This window comes from Microtus oregoni, unplaced genomic scaffold (genome assembly GCF_018167655.1).
Source record: "Microtus oregoni isolate MIOR12 unplaced genomic scaffold, Mior012 000074F_002, whole genome shotgun sequence".
Lineage (NCBI taxonomy): Eukaryota > Metazoa > Chordata > Mammalia > Rodentia > Cricetidae > Microtus > Microtus oregoni.
Genome location: NW_024543989.1, coordinates 648,570 through 658,856, shown reverse-complemented (window position 1 = coordinate 658,856; position 10,287 = coordinate 648,570). Strand labels below are relative to the sequence as shown.

General features: G+C 37.2%; 1 pseudogene; it reads left to right on the top strand.

Moving 5' to 3' along the window:
• Positions 1–8,713: 8,713 nt before the first annotated feature.
• Positions 8,714–9,747, top strand: LOC121441228 (annotated as a pseudogene).
• Positions 9,748–10,287: the final 540 nt, after the last annotated feature.

Genomic DNA, 10,287 nt, shown 5'->3' with positions numbered 1-10,287 from the left:
TGTTAGTATACAAAAGAGTTCCACAATAGCCCAGCATACAGTATAACAAAGGGATAATTTATCTGGGGATAAACTCACAGAAAGAGTAACAATCTTCAGTCCTCTGCATACTCTGGGAACGTGAACTGAATTCAGCAGCCAAGAGGCTTGTGCATGTTTTTTCTTATCTGCATTTATAGTACATGAGAACATGCCCAATTTGGGCTGGTATCTTAAAGGCTATTGGCTGAAGGAATTCCCACAGCATCTATGAGTTCAAATATTCTCTGTTATTAATATCCAACTTTAATACATAATGTTCTGCTAGGTTTCATGGTGTTATCAGAATTTTCTTATATCTTTTTGAGCTTGCTTTATGCCTAGTTATGTGGTCAATTTTTGAGAAAATTCATGAGCTTCTGAGAAGAAAGTATAATCTTTGCAGCTGATCCATTTGATTTATGATATTATTTCTAACCATTTCTCAGGTTAGTTTTGGAATGGATGACCTGCCTATTGGCAAGAGTAGGGTAACGAAGTCACTCCTATTAGTGTGTGAGGATCAATATGTAATTTTATTTGTAGTAGTGCTTCTTTTATTAACTTGGCTGCTCTTTTTTATTTTTTGATGCAGTAACTCTAAGAATTGCAATATCTCCCTGGTTCATTTTTCCCTTAATGAGTTTGTAGTGTCTTTCCCTATTTCTTTTGTTCACTTTGGCTTTACATTTGTTTTGTCATATATTAAATTGGCTACACATGTTTGCTCCTTGGGTCCATTTGCTTAGAATACATTTTTCTATCCTTTTACCACATTTCTTCTTGCTGATGACGTATATTTTTTCATTGCAGCAGAAATATGGATTCTATTTTCTAGTCCATGTGGTTACTCTGGGTCTTTCTATTGGAAAATTGAGACTATTAGTACCTAGAGTTATCAAGAAGCAGTGTTTATTCATTCTTGGTACTTCATTGTTATGATGTGGGGTTTTTTCTCTTCATTTGATTTACTGTTCTCAGATTGTTTATTCCTACTTTTTGGGTGAGGTTAACCTCTTCACACTGAAGTTTTTCTTTTAGTGCCTTCTGTATTCATGGACTTGTAGATAGAACTTGATTAAATGTGATTTCAACATGGAATATTTTTTCTTATTCTTTCAATTATGGTTGATAATTTTACTAGATAATATAGTCTGGGCTGGTATCTGTGGTCCCTCAGAATTTTGTAGAATATCTGTCTAGGCCCTCTGTCTTTCAGAGTCTTCACAGAAAATCTGCAGGCTATTATAATATGCCTACCTTTAGATGAGTGTTGGGGGATATTTGATCATACTGTGAACCCTGAGAAGGCATTTGCATTAATTAAATGGAATTATTTTTGGGTCAGGAGACTGAGTTAGCAACTAGGTGACAGAAAGTAACCATAGAACATCAGAAGGCATCTGGAAGTGATAAAGAGATACACCAGAAGTATGGTGAGGGGTTTTGAGTGTCCTAGCCTTTTCTGTTTTGGAGGAGCAGAAGAAGGAGCTTTTGGGGAGACACCATTAAGGAGAGAAAGTTAAATAGGTGCTACCCAGCCTCTCTGAGCTAGCAGGGTTTCACCCCAGCCATTGAGTCTCGAGTTTTATTTGTAAAAAGAACAATAAATATTTAGCTAAAGTTACCTTTTTTGGCAGTGGCAGAGCCAGTGCCTGTGGAAAAAGAATTCTTTCCAGACAGCAGACTGAGTGGCCAAGCTTCTGCCAGAGAACCAGACTGGTAACTGTGGAGTTGCAATTGCTGGCTGAAATAGCAGTAGATTAAGGTGCAGCCACCATGCAGAAGGAAAATTTCTCTTTTTCCTTCTAGATATTTTTCTGGTGCAATTTAATCTCCTTTCTTTTTACTTTGTTTGCTTATGAGTCCTGAGGAATTTCTTTTCTATTCTACTCTATCTGATATTCTTTATATTCTTGTACCTTGATAGAGACCTTTTCCTTTTGAATGGGAGAAATTTTCTTCAATGTTTTTGTTTAAAAATAATTTTGTACCTTTGACTTGGGTTTCATCTCTTTCTTCTGTTTCTACTGTTTGTAGGTTCAAAAAGTCTTTTCCAGTGCCATTTAGTTAAAGAATGATCCCTACTCTGTCCTCTATCAGATTAAGATAATGGATCTTACTTAGAGGCCCTTGATCCTTTTGAAGTAGAGTCTTGAGGAGGTGAGAAATAATTATCAGTCTTCTAAATGAGCAGAAGTTGGTATTGATAGTGAAAATATCAGCAATGGCATCAAAACTGAGATGATAAATTCTTTGACAAGTATCAAAATTAGCTGTTCATAGTTTGCTTGGAAGAAAAGGTGAGCCACATGGTTGATTGCAGGAATAACGTGCCCTTGAGGAATCATACTAGGCAATTGATATGCCAATGAAGTACATGAGTTATAAAAGAAATATATCACACTGAAAAGAAAATGGTTATTGAATCTTAATGATTGTATATAATTGAAGCTATGCATATTGATAACATATTATAGTTCCATTGGTATATTTAAGATAATGGGGTGCAGAAAAAATGGAGTTCAATTTCTTTCACACAAAATCTTCTTGGATTGGATGATAGTCTCTAAGCTTTGGAAAAACAGTCTTTTTCCTGGAGTAGGAGCTCATTCCAGTATTATTTAGGAAAAGAGAAATAAATAATATTCTTGTCATTTTTCCATCTCTAATGTTTTATTTTATTACAGTTATGTAGTTTATATATTTTGCATATAAGACTGGCTTACAAATTGTAAACTGTGAGATTATAGAAGTTTAGAGAAACAAGAAATCATCTGTGGAAGAAAAGAAAATATTCCTTGATCACAAAGTATTAAAACTGAGCCTCAATATATAGTATGACATTAGTAATTAGAGCCAAGAGAATAGATGCATTTTCTGAAATGAAAATGTAGAGAGGAAAGTTGGTAAACATAGAGACTTCGAATTTAAGTACTATCACAAAAGTTTGAGGGCAGAAATTTAAAAAATATAGTAGTGGAGAGTTGATACCATATCATGTCATAGAAACCAAAAATTTAACAGATACAGAAGTGGTAGGTAAATAACGTATAATGCCACAGACAGAGTAAGAGCAAGGTGGAGTAGGTAGCTGTATGACCTTTGACGCTGGAGATGAATACATACTTTTAGTTATTCAGTTTGATTTTTGTTCTGCTGTTCTGGAACTTAGGGCTAGGTTGTATAATTGTTATTGAACAACCTAGCAGATGTGCTTCAAGGCCAAGGATAGCTATGAATATAAGCAAACACAAGCTCATAAGCCTAATTAAAATGTTGAACATTTTGTGTGTGGAGGTGGGTAACTCAATAATGTTGTTTGTAAGTATAATCATCGTAGATGACAAGGCCATGTTGCCTGATTGAATAACTAAATGGGGAGAACTTAATAATTGGATGGATAAAGTAATAGTTGCTATTCCTTTTCAATTACAGGGATACAAATTTGAGAATAAGAAAGTGAGACATCTTGAGATAACATCAGTGGCCATTGAGGAAAGTAGACTCAGGAAATAAGAATTTAATTACTATAAACAATGTGAGAATAGTGTCTTCTGCATCAGTAGTCACCAAGGTGTCACTTTGGTCTTAAGCTGCAAAAGCAGTCCCTTTTACAAGGACTGGATCATTTGGGACCATAATGCATCAGCAGGCAAAAATTCGTCTTGGACGAAAACATTTGATGTCTGAAGTCAGTCTTCTTTGCCAAGCAATACAAAGACTGCACCAGATCCAGGCTATATGCAAAACTTAAAATAAAAAAAAAAACATAGGTTAATAATAGAACTTCCCTAGTGAGGGAGGGTTGAAGAATGAAAAGGTAGCTGAAGAATGCACCAGATCTCTGGAGGTTTTCCATGACGCAATCATCCCCAGGCTGTAATCATCCTCACTGACCCCACACTGGGCTGTGTTTCTGAACACTCACAGTACTTTGCATCAGCCTCCTCTTATTTAGCTGACTTCCCCATTTCTGCTACATTGCAGGGGCTAATTATCTTCCATTTATCTATGCAGACCTGCATTTGCCATCTATTAGTCCAGAAACATAAATGATGTAAATCTTTTGCTATCTGACAGTACCACCTAATTATTTCTCATTTGTTCTTATTCTCCCTCAATTTAGCATCATCTGCAAAGTTGGAAATTATGTTTTCATATCGTAATTAGGGCTCAAAGAACCTCAGAGAAACTGCTAAGTGAATGCACATCCCTTTCCTTTTTGTTTTGTTAGTGAATTTGAAAGTGAAGAAATAAATTAGGGCTGAAGGAAAAAATAGGGTTAAATATTTTCTGCTATAAAAACAAAGTAGAGCAACATAGGAAGAAAAGCTTTTAGCATTACAATGCAGAAGCCATATTATCAAAGAGAAGCCATTGGTACTTCTGCTCTTTGCTAGGGAGAATCATCTACGATGATCCATTCTGTGCTTTAGAAGATGCCTAAGATGATACAGTGTTGTGACTTGCACAAACATTTTCCTTTAAAAAACCACAAGGTTTATTTTTTTATAAGATAATAATTTGGATGAAATAGAATGACAGTGGGTCAGGCAGGCAGATTTGGTCACCACTTGAAAAACTTAGATGCACAAGACTGAAGGAAGAAGCATAGTAACAGGAGGTCTTTGAAAGAAGATTTGGAAAATTCTTAGTTATGTCTCCTGTAAAGCATTAACCCCTGGGAGCAGCCTCTCTCAAACACCATTTGGAATCTTTATCATCCAGGTTTCTTTCCATGCTGTACTAAACTAACTTCATCTGGATTGAAGCCACCTAGATTTTTTTTTATGGACTTAGCCCATTCTTTTAAGATTAAGCCTTTTGTACGTCTATCTATATCCCTGTGTTGCAAGATTTTAATTGGTAACTTTGGATACTTTGTCTATTATTCATTGAGACCATTGTATGTATATTTGTGCTATATAATAAATTACTTCAAATTCTCAATTATAGGATGATATATTGGTTATAACAAACTAGGTTGTGCTTTTGTAAAAAAAAAAAATCCCCAAATATCTGCAATTTCAAATAAGGGTCCTTATTTTTTGCTCACCTTGTTTATCTATTGGGCTTGTCTGCAGAAGAATATAGTGATTATCTTTTGTTGCTGACCTATTTTTATGAGGAATTCTACATATCTCCTTCCATAACTTTAAAAGAAGGGGAAAATAAAATAAAGATTCATGCTTTTCTCCAAAAGTTTCTATCCATAAGGGATATTACTTCTGTTGGTGTGAAATTTGAATAGCCAAAGAAATTCTCATGGTCTTCCTACAGTTCAATAAACTGAACAACTTCTTTTCTAAAGGTATGGGCTATGAATATCAGTACATAGTAATGTTCCAAGTGATGCTTTTTTTCTTTGTATCCTTTGGTAGAATAGCAAGAATCTCTCTATATAATGCCCACCAGAAAGACCAAAATACAGCTAGTCAGTCAATGGAGTAGTATTATACCATATATATATATATATATATATATATATATATATATATATATATATGTATGTGTGGTTAGGGTTATTCATGTGGAGACCAGAGCACAATATCCTTCAGGAATACCGTCTACCTTCTTTGGAACATGGTCTTTCATTGCCCTGGAGCCTTCCATGAAGTAGTAAACCCTCCATCCAGGTCTAGGAAGGTGAACATCCAAACAGAATAGGCTCCTACAAAGCCAGTACATGAAGTAAAATCAAAACCCAGTGCCATTGCCCTTGGCTTCTCAGTCAGCCCTCATTGGCAGCCACATTCAGAGAGTCCGGTTTGATCACATGCTCCATCAGTCCCAGTACAGCTGGCCTTGGTGAGCGCCCATTAGATCAGCCCTGCTGTCTCAGTGGGTGGGCGCACCCCTCGCAGTCCTGACTTCGTTGTTCATGTTCTCTCTCCTTCTGCTCCTCATTTGGACTTTGGGAGATCAGTCCAGTGCTCCAATGTGGGTCTCTGTCTCTATCTCCATCCAAACTCCTACAGCTGATAAATACCTTCAGTGATGTGGCAGGTCACAAGATCAACTCAAAAAAATCAGTAGCCTTCCTATACACAGAGGATAGAGAAGCAGAGAGGGAAATCAGAGAAGCTTCACCTTTCACGATAGCCACAAACAGCATAAAATATCTTGGGGTAACTCTAACCAAGGAAGTGAAAGATCTATTTGACAGGAACTTTAAGGCATTGAAGAAAGAAATTGAAGAGGACACCAGAAAATGGAAGGATCTCACATGCTCTTGGATGGGTAGGATCAACATAGTAAAAATGGCAATTCTACCAAAGGCAATCTATAAATTCAACACAATCCCCATTAAAATCCCAACAAAATTTTTCCTCTTTTCTAAGGAATTAAGCATAGCATACCAAAAACTTAGGAAACAAAAGCAAAAATAAACAAGTAAAATGTTATCAACCAAAAGAGCTTTTGCAGAATAAAGAATTTATAGCAAAAAAAAAGATATACTACAGTTTGAAGAAAGTATTTTAAATTCATATACCTTAAAAGAGGTTAATGTCCAAATTATACAAGAAACTCACAAAATTCTGTAGAAAAACTAAAAAGTACAACTTAATATTGGCAAATGACCTGAATACATATCTCCAAAATGCATAAAAATAGCCAACAAGTATATTAAAATTGCTTAACATCATTAATCAAGGAGATGCAAATTAAATCCTAAATGTGATTCAGTCTCATGCCTACTAGAAAACTAGTATAAAAGAAATAAAAAACAATAACCCACAGAAAAATGAGGTAAGTTGAAGATGTGTGTAGAACTGGGAATCAGTGTGACTGGTGTACACTGCTATGGGCACATAGGTTGGCATACTGTTTGTGGAAAGCAATATAAGTGTTCCTAAATGGATTAAAATATGAGTTAGTTTACATACCCAGAAAACTGTCTTCTTTTCATTTTCAAAAAGGAAATGAAATCATCATCTCCTGAAGTCATATATTGCTAAGGAGGTTCTGCCATTTACAATAACATGGATGAAACTAGGCACAATATTGAGTGAAGTCAACCAGAAAAAGAAGCAAATCCTATACCATCTCAATCTAGCAAAACAGAAATCAAATATATAGAATTGTAGTTGCAACATTCACATTGGGAGATCTGAATATAGAAAATGAAAAGACATAGGTTAAAGGACACAAAGCTATATTCCTGTGAGTGCCTAAGTATAGAGGTCTAGAGTACAGCACAAGGACTTTATTTAATAATAATGTGTGATGTATTGGAAATGTGCCAAGATAATAGTTTTTAAATACTCTTGCTACAAAAGGACAAAAGGAGGTAACTCTATAAGATGTGTTCATATGCTTAGTTGTAGTAATTACATATATATATATATATATATATATATATATATATAAAACACTGTATTGAACATTGTATACTAGAATTTTAATTTTAATAAAATGAACAATTATATTAGTTTACTTTTGAGCATTACTATATTGAATCTATTTTAGTAATGTAAAACTAAAACACTTGAAATTTTTTCTTCTATAACTCTAAATCTCTGGTACTTTGTGTATGTGCTTTTGTGTAGTAGGCCTGGCCATTTATTTTACCACTACCAGACTGGCAGCCAATAGGACTCTTTTTCAGAGAACAAGATTGTTGAGAGGAAATGGGGGAAACATGGAGAATTTTCAAATCATTTTTAGAAACTCACAAACTAAAACTTAAATAGTAGTAGACAAGGCTTATGTTCTCTTTGAACTGAAAATGCCTTTAATCAATAGTATAAACAAATGGGAGAAAGAGCACATGAGTGCTGCGTACCTCGCCCCCGTGTCTGCGCTCTATGCGCTAGACCCCAATTCGCGAGCTTCGGGCTAGGGGCTGGAGGTTGAGAATACACACGCAGAGACAGATCGGCACACAGACCTTTAAACACTGATACCAAAGCCCCCTCTTTATTAACACCATGTAGACTTAAATACACTGCAGTCAATGGTCAACAGGTGAAAATCCCATCCTCTGATCCTCTAAGCTAGGCACAGTGTCTAGTAACTTCAATTAGAAAGTCCTAGGAGGGAAAAGCAGCTGAAGGTCAGGCCTCATTAGTCCCAAAATCTCCCCCCTAAATTTTTTTTATAAAACAGAAGACCCTCCTGTCTTAGGCCATCTCAGAAGAGTAAACCCTTACCCCTCTTTGGAAGGCCCTCTTCTGTAGAAGTTACCTGTCTACGGAGGAGTCTTCATAGTTTATGCAGTATTTGCAACCAAAGCTAGAGTATGTTCAAGTTACTAGCCAAAAGGCTCAGAAGGATTTGCTAAGTGAACATATGCTGCATTCCCATGGGTTGTCTGATCTTACACAGAATTCAGAAATGAATGCCCATAGCAACAGGCATTAAGATTGCCAGCAAGAGGGTCCCCAATCACCACTGGACGCAGCCTCCCATTTGGGTTATGGTATTCTACCAACCCTTTGACTAACACAGTTACAATCTGGTGAGCTAATTGTAACATTTCAAGGGCTATTCAAGTAATCATTGAGTTGTTTCACCACATAAGAGGCATTAGCAATATTAACAAATGTCATACAAATCGAATGATGAAAGTGTGAACAAGACATTTGTTGTACTTCCTGCCTTGGCTGCAAAGTTTGGTCTGCCGACGGGGCTGGGTTTAAACTGCGTGTACAGGTTGACTTGTACAGTAAGTGGCTGGGCATTGCAGCGAATGGCTAGGGACCTGATCTGGCCAGCACTGCAGCCAGGCTTCAAGGTGCACTCAAGAGCTGAGGATGAGGAGCAGGACCGGAGCCAGGTTGCAGGGCCAGCTCTGCCCCCTGACTACAGATGCAGCATCTCAGACTCCTCAGACAGCGACGAGGTCAGCAGTTCTTTGAAGAAGGAAATCAAGAGTCTGAAGAAGACAGTGGTGTAACTGCCAGAAAACAGAGGCGAAATCAAGATAGAGATGACGACGATGATGGATTTTTTGGACCAGCCCTTCCTCCTGGATTTAAGAGGCAGGATGACTCTCCTCCAAGGCCTATCATAGGTCCTGCCTTGCCACCTGGTTTCATTAAGTCTTCACAGAAAAGTGACAAAGGCAGAGAGGATCCAAGACAAGTGCCGTCATCCTTCAACTCAGAGGAAGCAGAGGGCAGTGAGGATGAAGATATTGTTGGACCAATGCCTGCAAAAGGACCAGTTAACTATAGCGTGACAACAGAGTTTGAAAAATGGGCCCAGAGAATGAAGGAAAAATTGACCAAAGGAGATAATGATTCCTTGAAACCAATCACAAGAGAGTCGTGGATGACTGAGCTTCCTCCAGAAATGAACGACTTTGGTCTGGGGCCAAGAACCTTTAAGAGAAAAGATGATGACAGATCTGGAGACCGATCTGTCTGGACAGACACCCCAGCTGACCGGGAAAGGAAAGCTAAGGAAATACAAGAAGCAAGGAAGTCATTCAGTAGGAAAGATGAAGAAAATATTTTGTCAGAAAGGGATAAGAGACTGGCTGAGCAAGTATCCTCATACAACGAATCAAAGAGATCAGAATCCCTCACGGACATCCATCATAAGAAGTTAAAGAATAAGGCTGTGGAGGATAAAAACAAACACCAAGAGAGAATACCATTTGACCGTGATAAAGATCTCAAGGTTAATCAGTTTGGTTAGGCTCAGAAAAAAGCCCTGATAAAGAAACCCAAAGAACTAAACACCCGATTTTCACATGGCAAAGGCAACATGTTTTTATAGTAAGTGTACTTCAGTGAGGTACACTTGCACTGACCGATCTGACCCCCCTCGGAATATCCTTTCTCTACAGTAATTATGTGCACAAACACTTCCTTTTGTGATAAAAGGTCTGCGTGTGTCAGTCTGTCTCTGCGTGAGTATTCTCAACCTCCAGCCCCTTTCCCGAAGCTCGCGAACTGGGGTCTAGCGCATAGAGCTCAGACCCGGGCCGTGGTGCGTGGCACATGAGTATGAAATGAACAAGGCAATCTACAACTTAGACTGGCTTCTTTTATTATGAGTTCTCGATTCTTTGATAGTTGTTGAAATACTTAATTTTCTCAACTTTGTTAATTCAATCTCATGTTCACTATAGTTTTGCTTTGAATATTTAAAGCTCTGGCTTTTGAGAATTGTTGAAATCCCTGAAATACTGAAAACTCAAGTTCAATATTAAAAAAATAAACAACTCTTTGTTTATCCCTCTTTCCTGTAAAATTTCAACCAAAGGTTTGTCTCATCCTGTCCATCTCAGGGTCCCTGAAAGGGACATAAAAACAT